The following is a 22,755-nucleotide window of genomic DNA, read 5'->3' on the forward strand; positions in this document are numbered from 1 at the left end:
CTCTGAGTCCCTCGGGAAGGAAAGCGGACAGTGCCGTGTGGCGGAGAGGGCACTAAGCTCTTTGTCTCATTTCTGTGCATGTGTTTGGGCACTAATGTGCCCATGGCCATTTGTTCATTGACATGACAAACACCTGATTATCACAGGTGCCAAGCTAGTGCTGATTGGGAGAAACTGCAGAGCCCAAGACAGAAGGGGCCTTGTCCAGGGCTGGTGACCTTGACTGACAAGTCACTCAGCCTCTGAGGGCTTAGTCAGTTTCCTGGTCTTGAGGTGTTAGGACTGTAGATATCTGAATGTCTAGTTTTGTTTTGTGGAGGGGGTTTTGATGGCTAATACTATGGGAATCCTTTTTCTTCCTAAGTAGCCAAGGACACGGTAGTGGTGGGGGGGCTTATAGTATCCCTTGGGTGGATTTTGTTTTTGAAAACTTTTTTTTTTTCTCCTGAGACAGGGTTTCTCTGTGTAACAGCTTTGGCTGTCTTGGAACTCGATTTGTAGACCAGATTGGCCTTACAGTGATCCACCTGCCTCTGTCTTCCAACTGCTTCGCTACCACCGTCTGGCTTGAAAACTGATTTCTTTTTTAGTTTATTTAACTTTGTTTATGTGCATTGGCATGAAGGTATGAGATCCCTTGGAACTGGAGTTACAGACAGCTGTGAGCTGTCATGTGGGTGCTGGGAATTGAACCTAGGTCCTCTGGAAGAGCAGTCTGTGCTCTTAACTGCTAAGCCATCTCTCCAGCCTTTAGAATTGATTTTTAAAATGACATTTTTAGATTCTATAAAGAGACATGCAGTTACATTTCTATTATTACACACTTACTGGAAATGAACAGTTTGTATGTATAGATATGTGGGTATATATAATTTGATAAATTGCATTTTAAATTAAAAGTTAGTCAATGAATACAGTTATTAGGTTATTAATAGCTTTAAATTTTGGATTTAATGTTAACAATTTTAATTAGTCATTTTTCTGAGCCTATTATTGAGTAACAAAATTAAGACATGCATGTTCTCTACCACAATATATACAGAGCATTTTATTAAAATTGTATGTGAAGATACAACTAGGAAGACATCTAAAAGGGCTACTTAGGGAAGTGATAATGAAAAAAGAAGTTGAGAAACATTGCATCATGGGAAGAAATGGCTTGTGGACAGTTTTCATGGCCTGTTCCTAATGTGTGTGGGTCTCACTATGTTCTTCAGGTTAGTCTTAACCTCTTTGGTCTTAGCGATCCCCTTGTCTCAGACTCCTAAGTAGCTGGGACAACAGCCATGTGCTTCCAGCCTGTCTTCATGGCCTGAGTTTTTGTTGTTTTTTTGTTTTTCAAGACAGGGTTTCTCTGTAGCTTTGGAGTCTGTCCTGGAACTAGCTCTCGCAGACCAGGCTGGCCTCAAACTCACAGAGATCCGCCTGCCTCTGCCTCCCGAGTGCTGGGATTAAAGGTGTGTGCCACCATCGCCCAGCTCATGGCCTGATTTTTAACCCCAGGGATTTTTGCGATTTGATTCTAATCTAGAAAACCCTTTCTTGGAGGTTTAGAAAATGGCAAGTGTACAGCCATGGAAGGAGAAAGGCCTGAGCCAGTGCTATCTGTGAGGAGTTCTCGTTCTCAGGCAGTGACAGACTTGGGCCACATTCTGAAGTGATGACTCCCTTTCTTTCCCATGGCTCCATACTTTCCTGTCTTTCTCTCCATCCTCAGGAAGTTCAGATTGTGGGGTTGGTGGCAGGAGGAGCAGGAGGCTGTTTCACCAGGTCACGCAGGTTGGGATGAGGCCCTAGATAGAACAGTGGGAGAGGGGGAAGGTTGGGATGAAGAGGCATTATTGCAGGACCTGATCAGGGTGAGTTAGGAGGAGGACTTGGCTTGGGGCAGAGGTGTGGGAGAAGGAGCATGCAGTGGTAATTCTGGTTCCTGTGCAAGCTCAGGTTGGTTGGAGGTGGTGGGGTGTAAGCAGGAGGAGGATTCATTCCCATTCCTTTGGGTGGGGAGCATGGACAGCGAAGGGGGCAGCATCTGGGGGATCCTGGGCTTATGGTAAGAAGGTTGCTTGTAACCCGGAAGGCAGACGAGTGGATGGAAAGCAGCATCAGTTACCTTCAGTCCAGCTCAGGTTAACAAGCCACCCTTGTGGGGAGATGCTGGGTGTTGACTGTCTTTGGGGATTCTGTTTCCTCAACAGAACTTTCCCTGCTGTCCCCGGCCCTCCACAGACTTGGGTACCCCCTTCCCTCCTGTCAAGTTGGTAGTACAGTTGTGCTCCTGTGGGCAGGTGTCAGTTCTTCCAGGTGGCTTTTGCCTGCTCAGTTAGACCTCACCCATGCGTTTGTTGCTAATGGTCTTCAGCGGGAATCCGCGAGACTCCTGGTTTCCATCTGAAAGTCTATGGACAGTTCCCGTCCCTGCCCCTCTGGGGCTCAGGAGTCAGTCTTGATTGGAGTCTCCCAGTCACTTCACATTTGCTGCCACGCCTGTGAGGTTTAGGCAGGGAGGAGCGGGAGGGGAAAGCACCCCCCCCCCCACATTGTCAACTCATTTTCCATCCTGGGCCCAGAGAGTCTGGGTTTCCTCCTAAAGCTCTGGATCTCTGCACCATGATGGTCAGACGGCCGAGTGGGTGAGGTCATCACACCTCTCTGAAGGGGCTCTTTCTTGTGACCAGTACCTTGGCTATTATGCTGACACTTGTATGGGCCTATATATTTATTTAAAAGTATTTCAGCAAATGATACATTGTTAGTTGGTTCTTCGGGTAACTAACAGATGGTGCCCTCTGTCTTGGATGGGTCGTGCTAGGGCTGTGAAAGCTCCTTCTCTCTAGGTGGGGTTCTGGGGGTAGAGCGAGTATGAGTGAGCTGAGAACCACAGGGGAGGGACACCAGCCTGCACTGGGGACACAGTGGACCGAGCTCTCTGGGAGAAGGCGGAAGTTCTCATTCCAGGATGAATGAAGGTTATCTGTAACCAGGATTTGGTGGTCCTGCCCCCAGAGGGAAGGGAGGTCAAGGCTTGGGTTGCAGACTGAGACCCTGTCTAAGGGCAGCGATTTAGGACCCGCCCTTTAATCCTGTGGGCTCGATTCTTAAGAGCAGCAAGCTGTTTGAAACGCACGTGTCTGTAAATTCTTTCCAGTTTTGACACCTCGTCCAGAAAGTGTCTTGAACAGGGCTTCAGAGGTGGAATTTCAGTAGCCAGCGGGAGCTGAGAGCGGGGGGGTGGAAGCAGAAGCCAGACTCTAGGTGGTGCGGCTGTGGCAGAGGGCACCGGAGCTGAGGTGAAGGCCGGCTGTGTTTGACCAGGTTCTGATAAACTCTTTAGAGTTTAGCTAGTTTAGCTTACCCTCCCCTCTTCTCCCCGCCTCCAGTGGGGAGATGTGTGATTCTTTCTGTATCTGAGGATTGTTTTTTCTTTCTACTTTTTTGGGGGAGGTGGGTGTATAGGGCTTTTTTTGTTTTCCTTCCTCTCTCCCTCTCTCCTTCCTTCCTTCCTTCCTTCCTTCCTTCCTTCCTTCCTTCCTTCCTTCCTCCCTTCTCTCTCTCTCTCTCTCTTTCTTTCTTTCTCTCTCTCTCTCTCTCTTTCTTTCTTTCTTTCTTTCTTTCATTTTTAAGACAGGGTTTCTCTGTGTAGCCCTGGCTGTCCTGAAACTTGCTCTATAGACCAGGATGGCCTTGTGTGTGTCACCACCACCATCCAGCTACATGGGACTTTTAAAGTTTGAGTCGGTACTCCTGTAGATATCGGCAGCCATCTCCAGCATTATTGCAGTATGCCATTTCCTGTACCAAGACGTTGCCGAAGACACTTTATACAAAGTGGTTCCTTAGAAGTGGAAGGAAAGAGCAAGCTAGCGTTGTAGCAGTGCTCTGTGGAGTCTGATGGTTTCATCCTTTGAGAATGGAGAGTGTCGGGAAGTTCAGAAATGCACTGGAGGTCGGATGGGGAAGCCAGGCCCAGATCCCAGCTGCTGCCCACGCCCTCAGAAGGAGGCCAGCAGGGCACCGTGAGCACCTGGTGGATTGCTTTGTACCAAGTGATCCCTGGGCTTCTGGGAAAGGGCTTTGCAATCAGGCCTGCCCATCTGCCTCCTCCCGGGCTCTCATTCTTCTCAGGTCAGCCTCATATGCCTGTGATGTGAGAACCTGAGAGTAGTTTCCTGTGTACTCAGTGGCTTGAGACAGAGTAGGAGGAAGGGACTAACCTCGGCTGGCCCTGCTGCAGGGGCAGCAGGGACTCATGCTGGCTCTGCCCCAGAGACACACACAACCTGCGTAATTCCTCAGGCGAGTCTGACCCTGCCTGGGCCCTTGCTCAGCCCCGGCAGGCTGTAGTCGGGAGCACTCAGGTTCCCGCTCTGCTCCCGTTTCTAGGAGATGGGGTCGGGAACGGAAAGTGAAAGTAAAGGACGGGGCAGTCATTGCTGCTTCCTGTTTGGAAACAGAAACCCTGAAGACAGCGCAGGAGGGTGGAGGTGTTCTCCCCACAGGGGTACAGTCTGCGGTCCCAGCTACTCCAGAGATCTCTGTGCTTCTCAGAAATTGTCAGGAAGCGACTGGTACCGGGTCGCACAACTGTTGAAGGCAGAGCAGGTTAATTCTGAATTCAGGGTCCCTTCCTCTAGGCCAGGGCCCTGAGAACCCTGTGGAAGGCCTGAGGCAGATGTGCCTTCTTTTGTAACGCAGATGTCACCTACTTTTGTAAGTAAAATTTTTTGGGCCTGCAGCCATGGCCATTTGTTTAGATGGTGCCGGTGGCTACTTTTGCACCACACTTGAGCAGCTGGGTTAAAGGTCATGTGGTAGCACCTAGTCCTGGGTGATTCCTAGGAATGTAGCCTATTTATAAATGCTGTAGAGCCTAGGATTAAGTTTGCTTACCTCCTTATTACTTAGATTTCAGAACCTAGGAGAAACTAGTCCGACACAGCCTGCCAAGTGGTGTGTGCAGATCTAGAGTAGCGTGGAAGGGGGGTTTGAACCTCTGCTTGTACAGCCTTGGGTAAGGCGCTTAATCTCCCAGTTTCTTCATCTTAAGGATGCCTCCTAGCTCAGGCAGAGCTGTAGCACCGGGCATGACCAGTGCTGGTGCAAACGCTGGCTCCTGGTGCTGTCATCAAGAGCAGCTGTTAGACTTTGTTCTCCCAGACCCTGCAGGAGCCGCAGACCCCACTGGGGGTTCCCTTGATTAATGCAGCTTCCTTTTAGGGTAATTCCCAGGACTCCGGCTGAGAAAATAGTGCAGATCTACCATCCTTACGCTTTTCTGAGGGAGAAGAGTGAACTCAAAGGGCCGTCTCTTTTAGCTCTGTCCACCACTGACCAGTGTCAGCGTGTGTCCGCAGGGGAAGTGCGATGCTAGTCACCCGGGAGCGGTACCTGCTCTCCCAGTGACCTATAGGTAGAAGGTGGGATAACCTCTGGTTGTCTGGATGTTGCCTTGTGTAGCCCCTTTCTGTTGGTGGATGTCAGTGTTGTTACAGGGTTTTCATGCAACACTTTTTAAGAGATGAGGATTTAGAAGAGGCATGCTTCTGTGTGGTTACTGCTTCCGCTGTTATTGAGATGGTAACAACCGCTGGAGAGCAGAGATTCAGTTCTTACAGTACTAGAGAGTCTGAGATTCAAGACTGGGATGCTGCATCTGGTGAGGACCTTCTTGCTGTGTTAACATGACCAATAGCATTTTGTAGGGAAGGAGCATATCCGGGAGAGAGTGAACTCATGTGAACCAGTAACCTGTATCCCCTTATTTTTTAATAGCAGTGCATAGGATTGAACTCAGGGCCTCATATGAGCAAGGTCATATCCAGCTAAGCCATATCCTCATAGTAATAATTCATGCTGATAATTATTAACCCATTACTGCCAGTGAGCAACCCTTACCCATAGTAATCGATATTAACCCATTCATGAGGCTTTTGTCCTTGTCTTAGTGTTCCGTTGCCGGAAAGAGAAACCACGACCAAGACAACTTCTGAAAGACAGCATAACTGGGGTTTGCTTATAGGTTTAGAGGATTAGTCCATGATCATCACGGCCGGAAGTGGACAGGCTCGGCACTGGAGCAGTAGTGGGGAGGGTTGTACCCTGATTTGTTGGCAGTAGAGAGAGAGGGAGAGAGAGATACTGGGCGGCATGGGCTTTTGAAATCTCAAAGCCCACGCCCCATGGTAGATTTCCTCCAATAAGGCCACACCTCCTAATCCTTCCCAAATATCTCCACTAACTGGGGACCAAGCACTCAGACATGGGCCTGTGGGGCCGCGCCCATTCAGACCCCCACACCCTCACGTTGTCATCACTTTCTGAAGACCCCATGTTTCAAGACAGTTATAGCAAATGGAGGCCAGCCTGGTCTACAGAGCTAGTTCCAGGATGGCCGGGGCTGGGCTACACAAGGAAACCGTGTCTCGAAAAACAAACAGGCTAACAAAATAATACCGTAAAGCCCAATGTGCCCACTCTGGAGGACCATCTTCATCTGTGGAGTTATAGTATAAGAGGTTAAAGGGTAAAGGGAGTGACGTGTAATGACTCTTGGGTACTGGAGGGCATTCTGGATTCTTGCTCTGCCCCAAAGCAATGTACCAAGCTAGAATGCACTTCTAAAATTCAAGTCCATTCCTACCTTGCTTCCTAAAATTGTCTGGGCTTCTCATTGCTTTTGAGGTAAAGCATGTTCATTTTATCACGGGGGCTCAGTGGTCCCCACACTTGAGTGTGCACAAAAGTCTCCTTGCTTGAAGGTGGGGATTCCTGAGTTTTCACATTAGTGGGGTTTGTTTTTTTCTTTTGAGACAGGGTTTCTTTGTGTAACAGTCTTAGCTGTCCTGAAATTCACTTTGTAGACCAGACTGGCCTCAAACTCCCAAATGCTGAGATTAAAGGCTTGTGCCAATACTGCCTGGCTCTCACCAGTGATTCTTACTAGGTCTGGGGTGAGGCCTAGGTGCTTGGGTTGCTCGTGTGGGCATCAGCATTCCAGCGTGCTTATTGCTCCTTGTCTCATGCCCCAAGGCTGGTCCTGCCTCACTTCTACCTGTTCCCTCTGCAGTTCCCATGCCGGCTAATCAAGCCTTTGGCTCCCTGCAGACGCTAGCACACCCACAGTTTTCTCTGCTGGCCCCCCAGCTGTTAGCAGTCTCCCTTTGGCCCATTTATTGTGGCATCATCCAACTAGGATGGGATGTGTCTTGGGGTTCAGCAGGAACTGTGGCCTTTCTTCCCCATAGAAAAAGTAGCTCTATAGTTCCAGCGGCAGGGTGTGTCCTCTCTGCCGGGAGAGAGACCTTCCCTCCTGGTTGGACTTGTCAGTTGCGTGATGGAAGTGCCTGACACAGGGCTTCAGAAGGGTTTGCTCTGGCTCACTGTTGAGAGTGTTCATCGTCTGCCCCTTGGCTTTGGGTCTCTGGTCCTGAGTGAGGCAGCACATACGGGTTATGGGACAGTGTTGAACGTGTTGCAGAGACAAGGTGAAAGAGTCTAGGACAGTAGGCAGCTCCCAGCCACCTGCTTCCTCTAACTTGGCCTTGTCTTCTGCTTTGCACCTCTCAATATGTCCTCTTCACTTGACTCCGTAAAGGATTAACCCATTGGTTGGGGTTAAGATCCAAACACTTTCTAATGCTCATCCTTCAGGCTGTGGGGGACATTACACAGTCAGTCTCCAATACCTGCATGACCATTAGCATGATCTCAGTACAGGCGTTCTCACCCCTGCTTCCAGCTTAGCAGACATGCCTTTAGTCTCAGCACTTCAGGAGCGGGATACGGGATTCAGAGTTCATAGCCATCCTCAGCTGTGTAGACAGTTTGTGGGAGACAGGATTCGGAGTTCACAGCCATCCTCAGCTGTGTAGACAGTTTGTGGGAGACGGGATTCGGAGTTCACAGCCTTCCTCAGCCGTGTAGACAGTTTGTGGGAGACGGGCATCCTCAGCTGTGTAGACAGTTTGTGGGAGACGGGATTCGAAGTTCACAGCCATCCTCAGCTGTGTAGACACTTTGTGGGAGACGGGATTCGGAGTTCACAGCCATCCTCAGCTGTGTAGACAGTTTGTGGGAGACGGGATTCGGAGTTCACAGCCTTCCTCAGCTGTGTAGACAGTTTGTGGGAGACGGGCACCCTCAGCTGTGTAGACAGTTGTGGGAGATGGGATTCGGAGTTCACAGCCTTCCTCAGCTGTGTAGACAGTTTGTGGGAGACGGGCATCCTCAGCTGTGTAGACAGTTTGTGGGAGACGGGATTCGGAGTTCACAGCCATCCTCAGCTGTGTAGACAGTTTGTGGGAGACGGGCATCCTCAGCTGTGTAGACAGTTTGTGGGAGACGGGATTCGGAGTTCACAGCCATCCTCAGCTGTGTAGACAGTTTGTGGGAGACGGGATTCGGAGTTCACAGCCTTCCTCAGCTGTGTAGACAGTTTGTGGGAGACGGGCACCCTCAGCTGTGTAGACAGTTTGTGGGAGACGGGATTCGGAGTTCACAGCCATCCTCAGCTGTGTAGACAGTTTGTGGGAGACGGGCATCCTCAGCTGTGTAGACAGTTTGTGGGAGACGGGATTCGGAGTTCACAGCCATCCTCAGCTGTGTAGACAGTTTGTGGGAGACGGGCATCCTCAGCTGTGTAGACAGTTTGTGGGAGATGGGATTCGGAGTTCACAGCCATCCTCAGCTGTGTAGACAGGTTAAGGACAGCTTGGGTTACGTGAGACCTTGTTTCAAGAACAATCACACAAGCAAGCAACAGCTGACCACCTGCCTTTATTGAGCTGTGATTTACACATCATAAAGTTTACTTCTTTGCTCCCTTCACTTGGTGCTAGGAATCTAATCTGATTTCTCGAATGTGCTGGGCCAATGAGCTGTAGCTCACACCTTTGTTTAGAGACGTTTGTCTTTTAGTAAATTTAGAGTTGTGTAACTATCACCTCAATTCCACTTAGCTTTTCTGTATCCCCATTTCTTCTTAGTTTATTTTTAACACTTAAAATGATTAGAAAAATGAAAAGACCCAGGGTGTATTGAAACTGAGCACCTGTTCTGTGTGTGGAAAACAAAGCAGACTGGAGTTCCGGGTGCATTTGGATGGAGTTAGGCAGGCACAGGTACTGTGACGTCACCAGGAGGGCTTCGTGAGTTACCGCTGCCCACGACAGTAGAAATGTGTTCTGTTTGCAAGAAGACAGATATATAGGTGATGTGGATGACCTTCACCCCCTAATTTTCTAGTTCATTCCCTGAGGCAGCTGCTGCTTAGCCAGCATGTTTAGGTTTCACTTGGAAGGAAGCACCAGCAGCCAGACTTCTAAGCTCTGGCCTGATTAGAAAACTGGACTGTCGTCTTTCTGTGCTGCCCCGGGACGTAACTTAAAGGGAAACTTACACAATGTCCGGAGCCCTTGATGTCCTGCAGATGAAGGAGGAGGATGTCCTCAAATTCCTCGCTGCGGGAACCCACTTAGGTGGCACCAACCTCGACTCTCAGATGGAGCAGTACATCTACAAAAGGAAAAGCGACGGCATCCACATCATCAATCTGGAGAGGACCTGGGAGAAGCTGCTGCTGGCAGCCCGGGCTATTGTTACCATTGAGAACCCTGCTGATGTCAACGTCATCTCCAGGAGCACTGGGCAGCGAGCGGTGCTGAAGTTTGCTGCTGCCACTGGAGCCACTCCGATCGCTGGCTGGTTCACCCCACGGACCTTCACTAACTGGATCCAGGCAGCCTTCAGGGAGCACAGATTCTAGTGGTGACTGATCCCAGGGCTGACCACCAGCCCCTCACAGAGGCGTCTTCCGTGAACCTGCCCACCATTGCCCCGTGTAACAGACTCACCTCTGCGCTGCGTGGACATCGTCATCCCGTACAACAGCAAGGGAGCTCACTCAGTGGGCCTGATGTGGTGGATGCTGGCCCGGGAAGTACTCCACATGTGTGGCACTATCTCCCGGGAGCACCCATGGGAGGTTATGCCTGATCTTTACTTCTACAGAGACCCAGAGGAGATTGAGAAGGAAGAACAGGCTGCTGCTGAGAAGGCCGTCACCAAGGAGGAATTTCAGGGCGAATGGACCGCTCCAGCTCCTGAGTTCACTGCTGCTCAGCCAGAGGCCACTGACTGGTCTGAGGGTGTGCAGGTGCCCTCGGTACCCACCCAGCAGTTTCCTACTGACTGGAGTGCCCAGCTAGCCACTGAGAATTGGTCAGCAGCTCCCACAGTGCAGGCCACCGAGTGGGTTGGAGCCACCACTGAGTGGTCCTGAGCTCCTCTGCAGACACCTAAGCAAAGGAAAAAGGTGGAAGGAAAATAAAGTTCCTACAAGCTGGAAAAGAAAGAGAGAAGACAAGAAAACTGGACTGTCCTAGCAGCGAGTCTCAAGGAGGACAGAGAGTCAAACAAAATTGCCTGGATTTCAGATTTGTTCTGTTTCAAGCAGGGCGTATGGACAGGAGGGAAGAAGATAGGTGGGCTTGTAGACACGGGTGGGCTTCTGCTATTGGCTAAGTGCATCCAAGGTCTTTGCCTCTGCTCTTTGGGTCCCTCGGTGGTGTCCTCATCAGCCCATTGGGAACCCTGCTGCTCATCTCAGGTTGTTGTGTGTTGCCCTGTCAGGCAGCTCTGGCATAGTCATGGACATGATTGCACTCCTGGTTAGTAACTAAGTATCGATCTTGCTTTTTACAAATTCATTCATATGGCAAGACTTTTCTAGAGTGGATTAGGCTGTAGTAAATGGCCTTGTTTCCAGTACTGCAGATAGCCACATTGCTGGTGTCGGCTTTGCATATTCATTTGCTGATAGTAATTTAAAAACGTACGTTAAGTAGGAAAGAGTTTTGTATTTAAATTCAAACAGCAGTAGAAGTCTGCCCGAAGAACTGACTGATGCTGGCTAATTCTGGTCACTTTGATACCAGTTAGAGTCATCTGCGAAGAGAAAGCTTCAATTAAGAAAATGCCCAAAATAAAACAAATAATGGGTAAAGCCTGGTCGTGGTTCCTGCCTTTAATACCAGTACTCGGGAGGCAGAAGCAGGTGGATCTCTGTGAGTCAGCGGTCAGCCTGGTCTACAAAGCAAGTTCTAGTACTGCCAGGACTACTCAGAGAAATCCTGTCTCGAAAAATTAAACCAAACCAAATAAAGAAAATGCCTCTACTGGATTGGCCGGTGTCCAAGTCTATGTGGACATTTTCTTGATTAATGATTGAAATGGGAGATCCCAGCCCACTGTGGGCAGTGCTACCCCTGGGCAGGTGGTTCTGAGTTGTAGAAGAAAGCAGGCTGAGCAGTCCAGTAAGCAGTCCTGGTCTGTGCTTCAGTTCTTGCCTTGTCTCCTCTCAGTGATGGACAATGACCTCTCAGCTCAAATAAGCCCTTTCCTTCCTTGAGTTGGTTTGTCAGTGTTTTATTATCTTGGGACATAGCTCAAGTCAGGGAAGCAAGGAAAGGGTGTCCTGAGCCAGTTTCCTAGCTCGTTGAGCTAAATGAGGCAATCGCAGCTTGTCTCCTGGGTAGGTGTGGCCCATTCATGAATGAGTATGGCTGTGCTTTGGCCCTAGAGGCGTGGCTTGACCACGCCCATCTCCAGCCACTTGCTTATTTCATAAGTCATACACATGGCCTTTTCTTATGACTCTTCTAGGTAGAACTGTGGAAAACAGGCTTCCCTATTTCCTCCCATCGTCCTTCAGCCAAAGTATGAAGTTAGTTTGCTTTGGGTTATATTTACTAGGATGTTTGCATTTAAGATTTGCTATTTGAGTTGCTGGCTTGAGTTTCATTTAAAAAATGTTCAGTGAGTTCTGTTTTGGAATTAGGGCAGAGATTCCAAATATTTCAGAAATGGCCTAACACATTTTTGTTGTTTTATACCATGTTGTTATGTGATGTTCTTAGCATTGACTGTTATAGAATCAAAATACGCAACTCTGAAAAGTGCTGAAGATGTTCAGTATCCTGCAGAAGCAAATATTCAGTCAGGATTTAATTCTTTGTGGGAGAATAAACACATCCTTCTCATTAGCATGCAACTTTGCTTTAGTCTTTGTTTTTATGCTTTTAAAAATATGTTTATGTTTGTGAGTATTTTGTTTGAATGGATGTCTGCCATCATGTCAACCTAGAGTGTTTAGAGTTCAGGACAGCATCAAATCCCTCGGAACTGGCTTAGCGGTGGTGGTGAGTCACCATGTGGGTGCTGGATAGAACCTGGGTCCTCTACAAGAGCAACAAATTCTCTTCATCGCTCAGCCATCTCTCCAGCCCCTTCATCTTTTATAAAAAATAAAATTAGATGTATGCTCAAGAGTTGTCTTTAAGCAGGTTTTTAAAAAGTGATTTACGATCAATCAGTGTTTGATTTGTACTTCTTTTTGTTTATCTGTCTGTATATCTAGTGTTGCATACAGATATCTTGGACCAAAAGGGGTTGTCAGCAGAGAAAATTTAAGAAGCCTCCCATCTGAAAGTACACAAGCCCAGTCCATGTGAGAATGAGGGTCTGTTTATCACGTGACAGTAGTTAGTTAGATGTGGACATTTTAAAGAACCCTTGTTCATGTGCTGAAGACCACAAAGACCTGGCTCTCCACCGAGGCCGCTGGAGACTGCCATCTTTTTCTAATTTCCTGAAGCAAACAGATGGGTTTAAAATAGCACCACATACCCAAAGGGAGCCAGGCGTCAGCTTCCTCCCCCCTCGTCACCCGCTTGCCCGTTCTCCGCCATCAGCCACTGCTGTGGAGTTGGTAGCATGGCCGCATTCTGCTCCTCTGTGCCATCACTTGGGTCCCCTCCTCGGTCCTGTGCTGTGGTCTGACATGGCCCTGCCATTGTGCCGTTTGCCTTCTCTGATCTGTTCTCCACGGTGTCTCCCCTGTCTTTTTCAGACATTGATTACATGTTTCTACCCAGTGCACAGACTTTCAGTGACTATCCATAGTAATTAGAAGAAAGCCATGCTCCTTGTGACCGGAATAGATCTGCTCTTTCTTCCAGCTGTCTCCTGCCATTCTCTGCCTCGTTCCCCTTGGTGTGCCAAGTCATTCCCTACCTTAGTGCTCTTGTGTGCGGCTTCCTGGCCTAGCTGACTCAGCCGTGACCAATTCCTGAACTTTCCCTCCTCACCCCATAGGTCATATCTCCAAAGAGGCTGGGCTGGCTAGTTTTATGTCAATATGACACAAGCTAGAGCCACCAATTGAGGAAATATTTCCATAAGATGGACTGTAGGCTAGGATGTAGGGCATTTTCTTAATTAGGGTTTGAAGACCAACTTCCTTGTGGGTGGGGCCACCCTTGGCCTAGTGGTCCTGGGTTCTATAAGAAAGCAGACTGATTAAGCTATGGGGAACAATCCAGTAAACAGTTCCCCTATATGGCCTCTGCATTAGCTCCTGCCTCCAGGTTCCTGTTCTGCTTGAGTTCCTGTCCTGGCTTCTTTTAATGATGGACTGTAATGTAGAAGTGTAGAACAAGTAAACCCTTTCCTCCCAGCTTGCCTTTTGGTCGCAGTGTTTAATCACAGCCACAGCGATGCTAACCCTAACTGAGGCAGAGGCTTTGTCTGGTCCCTATCTTCACGTCAGCTGGATCTTTTCTGCACGACGCTTTATTTTCTTAGCCGTGGTCATTATCTGTATGATCTTGTTTGGTTACATCCTTTTTGTTATCTGTCTCTTCTATCTAATTTTCATCTCAGGAGGCAGCAGTTGATGTAGTTAAAGGAGGAAATGTAGCTAAAGGAGGAAATGAGGTGCTTGGAAGGGCGACAAGAGCGTTTGATCTAGGCTCCTGCTCACAAGTCATGTCAGTCCTGCGCAGAATTGACCCACTTAGGGAAGACCCTGGTGCTCTGGGCTATGTTCCTTAGCTTTCTATTCCTATAACAAGGTATCTGCAACAAACCATTAAAGGAGGAATTGTTTATTTTGGTTTCAATCCGTGGTCAGCTGATTCCATTGCTTTTTGGGCCCCAGGCAAGCAGAACATTCTAGTGGGGAGATGTGGTGGAACTGATCTCAGGGTGACCTGAAGCTGGGGTGCAGGCGAGGGAATGCCCCCTGTGGAGTGACTTCCCTCCACAAGCCTCCACCTCTTACAGGCTCTGCCACAGCTTGGTGGTACTTTATGTTAGCAACACTGCCCTTGAGGTTCGAGCCTTCAGCATATGAACCTCTGGGGACATTCAGGGCAAAAACCATGAATACCTTCATGACATTCTGCAGTGAACTAGAGTACATACCCAGACACTGCTGTTGACAAAGTCTGTTCTCACCTCTGCTGGGCAGCAGGAAATGCCAGAAAGCGGAGAAAGATGGCTCTGGCCCTCTAGGTGGCCAGTGTATCCTGTTGGAAGGAATCTGTGGTTTGATTTGTTTTGATTTGTTTTGTGTTTTCAATACTTAGCCCTGGCTAGCCTAGACACATAGGTTCCTCCTTCCTCCAGTCTCCACCTCCAGAGTCTGGGATTACAGGTGTGTGCTCCCTGCCCAGTGTATATAGGTGTATTAGCAGGTGGAACCTAATCCACTCCCAGGCATTTAGAGGAGTTGAGAGATTAACTAATGGCTTGTGATAAAGTCAGCTTCAGACAGCAGCAAGCCAAACACACTCTCAAAGTCCATTTGGGGCTGTATATTGGTGTGTCAGATATGAGATTCAGTGGCTAGAGATGTTAGATGATTGGGGAAAAAATTCAGGTACATCTCAGATTTACACGTAGGAATTCTGACATAGGAATTCTTATGATGAGCAAGAACTAAGTGTTAGAATTTTCTCAAGAGAGAAGATTGTGAAAATTTACAAGTTATCTGTGTCAACTTTTGGGACAATTTGAGCGCAGCGATGGTTAAGAACAGTGGGTATTTTGTAGAGCATTGGAAACAGTAGGAATCTTTGAGTCCATGCTGATGGGAGATTAACAAAGAGAAGGGTGACTGTGGTAGAATACCATGGGCAGATCGGTACGGTGTTAGATCGCTTCAGGAGTCAGGTATAGTAGCTGGTGAGGGTTTGTAAGCCCAGTGCAAGGAGGCCAAATCAGGATGGCTCTGTCCTAGGTGCTGAGTCTAGGGGCATATTTGGGAGAGGAGTTAGGTAGTCCTGTGAGCATACATGCTCCTTTTCCAGCCAACTTTCTTTGTTTTGTTTTGTTTTTTTTTTTTTTTTTTTTTTTTTTTACATTAGTTAATTAAGTCATTGTGCATATGTGTGGGAGTCGTCAGTTCTGACCTTTCATCCAGAAACTGAATTCAGGTCTGCTGCTGTGGTGACAAGCTCTCATCTGTTGCACTGTCTTGCTGGCCTGCACCATAAACTTCTTAGCAATTGCCAGACAAAAAGAGTCTCAGTGCAGTGGAGCAATGGACCGCGGTGTTAGGTGATTAAAATCAACACCGCTGGAGGGGCAGGTATTCCAGATAAAATGTCCTGAGAAGGTATGGAGCCCTTTCTGTCGTGGGTTAGTACCTTACTAACTGACAGATCATAGAGATCTGTCAGAGAACTTCAGTGATGAAGGCTGTAAAGAGGAGAGACATAAGAAAAAAGACTGTCAATGTTCTAAAAGAGAATAGTATAAAAACTCCAAGTTAATGAAGCAGGAGAGTCATGAGAGCCGAGTGCACTAGCTGGCTCTAGCCCGGAGCTCATACTGCAGGATTGAAAAATGCTGTGAAGATGCCACTGGGTCACCTGACATATGGTAACCTGGGTAGTGGTATAAAGTGGTCTGATTTATAGAACCGGGCTGTGAAAGAGGTGAACATGTAATCAGACTTTTTTTTTTTTTTTTTTTTGCCCAACAGCTCCCAAATAACAACACAAAGACTTCTTATTAATTATGAAAGCTTGGCTTATAGCTTAGACTTGTTCCTAACTAACTCTTATAATTTAGATTAACAAATATTTTTTATTAATCTATGTTCTACCAGGTGGCTTTTACCTTTACCCCAATCCATATATCTGACTCTTCCAGATCTGGCTGGCTGACTTCTATGCCTCTCTTCCTCCCAGAGTCCTCTCTGTTCCTGGAAGTCCCACCTATATCTCCTGCCTATTGGTTGTTCAGCTCTGTATTAAACCAATCACAGCAATTTATCTTCACACAGTATACAAATATCCCACAACATAAACCACACTGACCTGTAAGTAGGTCACACCTTACTCCCAGATGGTTCAGAGAAATCAGTTGTGGGATGGCTAGACAGGAAGTGAGGGAAAGGAGGTGGGGACAGAAGGAAGAGCAGGTTATGAAACCAATGTGGCAACGTGGCAAAGGGAGGTGGATTTTTGGGTAAGTGGCATACAGGGTTCCTTGTGCTAGGTGACTAAGTGTGTTAGTTTGCAGTTCTTTCCAAATGATGATTTATTAAAAAGTTACCAGGGCAGAGACCCGCATCGGAGCACTGGACTGAGCTCCCAAAGTCCAGTTGAAGAATGGGAGGAATGAGAATATGAGCAAAGAGGTCAAGACCATGATGGGTTCATCCACTGAAACAGTTTACCTGAGCTAATGGGAGCTCACCAACACCAGCTGGACTGGGAAGGAACAAGCATAGGACCAAACTAGTCCCCCTGAATGTGGGTGACAGTTGTATGGCTGGGGCAGTCTGAGGGGTCATTGCCAGTGGCACCAGGGTTAATCCCTACTGCATGTACTGGCTTTTTGAGAACCTATTCTCTTTGGATGTAAACCTTGCTCAGCCTAGGTATAGTAGGGAGGGCCTTGGACCTTCTACAAAGCAATGTGCTTTACCCTCTCTGAGGAGTGGATAGGAGTGAGGTGGGAGGGAGTGGGAACTTGGATTGATAGTTTTAAAAATCTAATAGAAGAAAATAGGAAAACAAAAAATACAGTTGGAGAGATATAATAGAATAAATATAATATGAAAAAATTTGCCAGGGTGAGAGGGATCAGGTGTGTGGAAGTGCCTCTGGCCTTACTGTGCCCTGATTTCTTCTGAAATGCTAGATCTGCTTCTTAAAGGGACAGTCTCCTGTTTAATGGCATTCAGATTGCTCATGCTCTGTCGGAGACACACAGGCATTCTTGCTAGGAGGTGTTAAATCGCTCAGAAGCTAGCACGATCTTCCTCTTTACCATTCTTCCCCTCCGACCTCAGAAGGAACCTGTCTTGTATGACTTATTATTGGTTAGCATTCTCACAGGGCATCTTACAAATATAAATGGGATGGTCCATCATGCATCTCTTCCAGGACTGTGATTTTTCACTTAATGTGTCTTAGAAATAGATCCACTCTTGTTTTTTATGTAACAACCAAAGAGAATGGAGTGAAATAATTGTACCGTAGTTTATCTATGGAAGATCATGTGATCAAATATTTTCCCTAAGACTATATGTTAACAGGGATCCTTGTCCACGAACATTTTTATTAATTGTGTGTTGCATATGCTTGCGCATGTGGGCACCTTCATGCCATGGCAGGAGTATGGAGGTCTGAGAACAAATTACAGGCGTCTCTGTACCGTGTGGGGCCTGGGAATTGAACTCTGGTCTTCAGTCTTGGCCGCAGTCATCTTACCCACTGAGCCATGTTTTAACAGTGTGAAATTGGAGAAAGAGTATTGTGGTGTGAACTCTGTTCCTTTTCTTTTAAGAGTACTTCTAAAGTCAGATCGCACTAAGTCTTGGTTCTGCTTGCTGTTGGTCCTGTGAATAAAATTATTCCCCTGGCCCCCCTACACTGCACCCTTAGCTGTTCTATGAACTGTGGGTAGGTAAGGTATTGGTCAGCACTGGAAGGCAGAGGTGTTGCTACAGCAAGTGATCTGCAAGGTTGATTTTACAACCATAAAGATTCTATCCAAGTAATATCACTGAACATGAAATAATTTGCTCATCTATGCTAAATAAATTCAGTATATATAATTGTAAAAGACTTACCTTTTGCAAATGAATGTCATGTTTTGTGCATTGCAATATACATCTTTTAGAATATCTTTTGTGTATTCTTTGACAATTTCATACATGTGCGTACTGGATCTTGACCATATCCCCTCCTAAATGCAGTGCACATTTTATGTGCATGCATTGCTCATTTCTCTGTGGAGTCACGATGTGTTATGGTTTTTCAAGACAGGGTTTCTCTTTGTAGTCCTGGCTGTCCTGAATCTCTGTAGACCAGACTGCCTTGAGCTCATCGAGATCCGCCAGCCTCTCTGCAGTATGAGTGCTTAGAAGTCCCGACTTTAGAACTTCTCCCTTAAACTGCAACTTTTCTCCTTATAAAGTTAACTTTCGTTTTTTAAAAAACGTTAATGTGCGAGCAAGGGAAGCTAAAGCCGCACTATCCCAAGCTTTTCATGAGAGCGACATCTGGTGGTTGAGTTCTAATCTCATCACTTCCCTGGGCTTGTTGAAAATTCCAAAGAATCCTTGTGTAAGCTGTTTGCTTTGCTTGGTAGTCACAGCATCCAGCAGTGGAGGATGTGGTTGGCGGCACTGATACTTGCGCACTCCCAGAAGCCCAGTGCTCCGTTTGGGTGCATCACGATAACCAGCCTTCCCTGAGGTTTGTTTGCGTGTGTGATGAACAGATGGCTGCACTGAGCTTTTTTTGAATTTTGAATTTTTTTTAATGTATTTCAAAGACTTTCTAATTTGGAACTATACCATCCTTTCTGCTTTACTCTTGGCTGGATCCCCAAAGGTTGTGTGTGTTAGCCAAGGTCACACTGGTCCCTGGGGCACTGAGGACCTGTGAGTCTGTGCCCAAAGTTATGTTTTCCATTCTGGAACGTCAACTGTTTGAGAAGGAAATGCAGTGTGAGGTTCCGAGGGAAGAGACAGACGGTGGTTAACATTTGGGAGTATCTCTTTGCTACGAACATACTCTCTTCTGATTATTTCTCCCCTTTCAGAAGACGCTCAGAATCTTGGATATAAAAAAAGAATTAAGAGCCGAGTGGTGGTGGCACACACCTTTAATCCCAGCACTTGGGAGGCAGAGACAGGTGGATCTCTGTGAGTTCGAGGCCAGCATGGTCTATAAGAGCTAGTTCCAGGACAGGCTCCAAAGCTACAGAGAAACCCTGTCTCGAAAAAGAAAAACAAAAAGAGAGAGAGAGAGAGAGAGAGAGAGAGAGAGAGAGAGAGAGAGAGAGAGATAAGTATGATTAGGGCTTCTAGGGCTTCTAGCTCTGTCTTCAGGGGTCAGCTGACTCATCTAATTTCTTCGGATGAATATCCCCTGCAGCTGTATTGGGGCAACCTGTTTTGAGTCAGGCCTGTTTTCCGTAAGAGAGAGAACATTGTGTCACCAAAATCCTTACAGAACTTCTGGAGGGGGTTGAGATTCCCATCATAGCATCAGGAAGTGGAGGATTAAAGGAACCGGACTTGTCTCAGGTCAAGGGCAGAATCAAGGTTCACACCCAGACTGGTCTACCTCCCAAGCCTAAGTTGTATTTTCCACCATCCTCTACTGGCAGTGTAATTAAGTCACTAATGTATATTTATTTATGGTGATAGTGCTCAGAGACAAGCTTGCTCCTTAGACGGTACAGCACCTGACGGAGCATGTGACCCATAGACTTTATATGGAGTCCTGTACAAACTTGAAGAATGCTTTTTGCTAGGGGGTGGGGAGGGAGTTGGTGGGTGGGAACTCATTTCATCATGTTGTGGTTACGTCAGTGGGCACTGACTGCCCTTGACTCTCTGATCACCCTGATGACTGTCTCCTGTAGGTATTGTGGGTGTCCCCCATCTCCCCAGGTTACAGATGCTGTGCTGGGTGGAAAGGGTTTGCTGTGATGAAGGAAACAGAGATGGGGCAGACAGCTCACGCGAGTGTGCTTGGTTTGTGTCACTCTCCTGTCCTGAAACGACGAACAGTGGTGTGGTGCGGGCACACTTGACATACCTTCCTCCAGGTGTTAGGGCCTCCATGCCACAGTCACCGAGTGCCCTCCTAAGTTACCTCTGCACATTTCTTCGGTGTTCCTGGCAGCAGCCATGAAGATCAAGGCTCTTCTGCATGTGAGCAGCATCCTCCTTCTCCTCGGGTGGTGACGTGTCGTGATGTGCCATGCCGTGCCAGCTCCGAGCTGATGACGTGCCAACACAGCTTCTTACATGTGTGAAAAGAAAAGCACTTTTGGGCGTTTGACTTTTTTTTTGAATGAAGATCTTTACGTCATTGTGTGTGAATCATGTGTCATGTGTAGGCTGCTCCAGTAGATAACTGAGTCATCTGGGTAAAATATAACCCACCAAAATGAAGCAGCTGCTTAGTAAATTGGACTGTTCGTTTTTTACAGTTTTCTTACTTTTTTAAAAGTTTTTTTTTTTTCTGATATAGGGTCTCACTGCATAGCCTGGACTGTCCTATAACTCACTATGTAGACCAGGCTGGCCTCAAACTCACAGAGACCCAATTGTCTTCCTCCGAGTGCTGGGATTAAATAGATGTGCCACCATGCCTACATTTATAGAAAATGGTCATTCCCACCAGAATGATTTAAACTATAACCCCAGATTTTTACTTTCAGACCTGTGATTTAAAAAAATTATGTTATTTGTAAAAATGGACTTTTAAGCATCAAAAAGCTTAAGCCAAATGCTCGTAGTCTCAGCACTTAGGAGGCTGAAGGGTGGCCTGATGGTCAGATCCCCTTGAGCGTCAGAGTTCAGACCTGCCGAGACTATAAGGGAAAGGTGTCTGGAGGAAAAAAAGGAAGGAAGAAAGGAAGGAAGGAAGGAAGGAAGGAAGGAAGGAAGACGTTTGGAGCCAGACATAGTGGCTTTTAATCTCTGTGAATCTGAGGCCAGCCTGTCGTATACAGTAAGCTTTGGGTCGGTGGGTGAACTTTGTCTGAGGTAGTAAGAGCACATTCCTGGGTGACTTGAGAGCGGTGCAGTAGCAGGAGGCAGGAGACTGCCTGCGAGGAGCCTGTGAGGCTACGTGCAGTCGTAAAGGTCCCAGGCAAACTTGCTCTTCAGGTGGGTGATGTCACTATTACATGATTAGAATTTTGTTTTAAAAGACAGTGTGGTGTTTTGAGATAAGGTCTTGTAGCCCATGATGGTCTGGAATCTTTAGTCTTTCCGCCTCAGACTCTGAGTCCTGGGATTAGAAGTCTCTGCCACCACGTGTGACTTCCCTTTTATAAAGTATTGCAAATCTTTTTTTCTCCAGTTTTTCTTTTATTACTTAAAAAAAATACCAATCCAATTTCTCCCTCCCTCCCCTTCTCTCACTCCCTTCCCACTCCCTCCCACACCACCCACTCCAATCCTAAGAGAGGGCAATGCACCCCGCCCTGTGGAAAGTCCAAGGCCCTCCCTACTACATCTAGGTTGAACAAGGTATCCATTCAAAGAGAATAGGATCCCAAGAAGCCAGTACATGCAGTAGAGACAAATCCTACTGTCACTGTCAGTGGCCCCTCAGTCTGCCCCAACTGTGCAAATCTTTTTAAATAATTAAAACCAAACAACTCTGCTATTGCTGTGTTTAGTGTGTATGAACAGAGCCAACTTGAGGGAGCACATGCCAGGGCCACTGTCAGAAAACGGCTTTGTGGGCTGTCCCCCCTCTCCTGCCTTTTGTGGGTTCTGGGGATTGAACTCAAGTTCTGCGGCTTTGGTGGTGAGCTCATGCGGGTTCCCACAGCCACCGCCCACCATGTGCCAGTGGCAGACGTTTCAGCCCTAAAGCAGGTGCCGCTTCCTCCTTTCACAGGGCATTTTATGTTTTCTCTTTCTTCCAATTAGTTATTTGCCAAGGAAACAAGGAAGATGATTGCAGATTATAAATATTGCGGACGAAATAAGTCAGCTGATGAGAAATTATAAGTTGCTATTCTTGGTAACTTTAATTAGCGTGATCAAAGACCTGACCTTGAGGAAACGACTTTCCGAGCTGAAACCGAAGGAGGAGAGTCAGCCCTGGGCCTTGGAGGGAGGAGGAGGTCGTCCAGAAGAAAGATCTATGGCTGAAGAGGGTAGCTTAGAGGCTGGTGGGTGGAGGTGTGCTCAGAGGTGGGCGGGCGGGGCTCTGAAGGCTGTGGGAAGGAGCTGGGTTCAGCACAGCGAAAGCTCCTAAAGGGTCTGGGGGGGGGGGGAGGGTGTGTGGCGTGTGCAAAGTTAAAGGGAAAGAAGAGGCGGCTCTTGTGTGAACATTGGTGGGAGGTAGGGAGGCCGGTGAGGTGGCCCTTGTAGAGGTGCTGGCGGCTTGGACCATGGTGTCACGCGCTAGGGGTGGAGAGAGAAGGGGCTTTGACACTGAACTCCTTGGGAAGCATCCCAAGTAGGCAGTCCCCTTTGAGGGAGCTGTCGCGCATGTGTGAGTTCTGTGCGAGGATGTGTGTGTGTGTCTGAGTGTGGAATGTATGGTGCACGTGAGATGGAGCAGGGGAGAGAAATGGGAGACGGAGGGAGAGAGAATATGAATATGTAAATATGTTCTGGCTAGTTTTATGCCAACTTGATACAAGCTAGAGTCTTCAGAGGGAAGGGCTCCTCAATAGAGAAACCGCCTCTATGCTCTTGAGCTGTAGGCAAGCCTGTCGGGCATTTTCTTAATTAGTGACTGACGGGAGAGGGTCTGGCCCGTTGTGTGTAGGGCCACTTTTGGACTCTTGGGCTGGTGGTCCTGGGTTCTATAAGAAAGCAGGCTGAACAGGCCTTGGGGAGCAAGCCAGCAAACAGCACCCCTCCATGGCCTCTACCGGCTCCCGTCTCCAGGTTTCTGCCCCGAGTTTCTCTCC

The 22,755-nt window shown here is 47.6% G+C and overlaps 1 protein-coding gene and 1 pseudogene across 1 annotated transcript in view; both read left to right on the forward strand.

Annotated features, from left to right (window-relative positions):
• Ttc39b (tetratricopeptide repeat domain 39B) overlaps positions 1-22,755 on the forward strand; it is a 114,850-nt gene that overhangs the window by 2,312 nt on the left and 89,783 nt on the right. The gene's annotated exons all lie outside the window — the stretch shown is intronic.
• Positions 4,724-15,114, forward strand: LOC148122779 (small ribosomal subunit protein uS2 pseudogene; annotated as a pseudogene).

Source organism: Myodes glareolus, chromosome 3, assembly GCF_982192425.1.
Source record: "Myodes glareolus chromosome 3, mMyoGla1.1, whole genome shotgun sequence".
NCBI lineage: Eukaryota > Metazoa > Chordata > Mammalia > Rodentia > Cricetidae > Myodes > Myodes glareolus.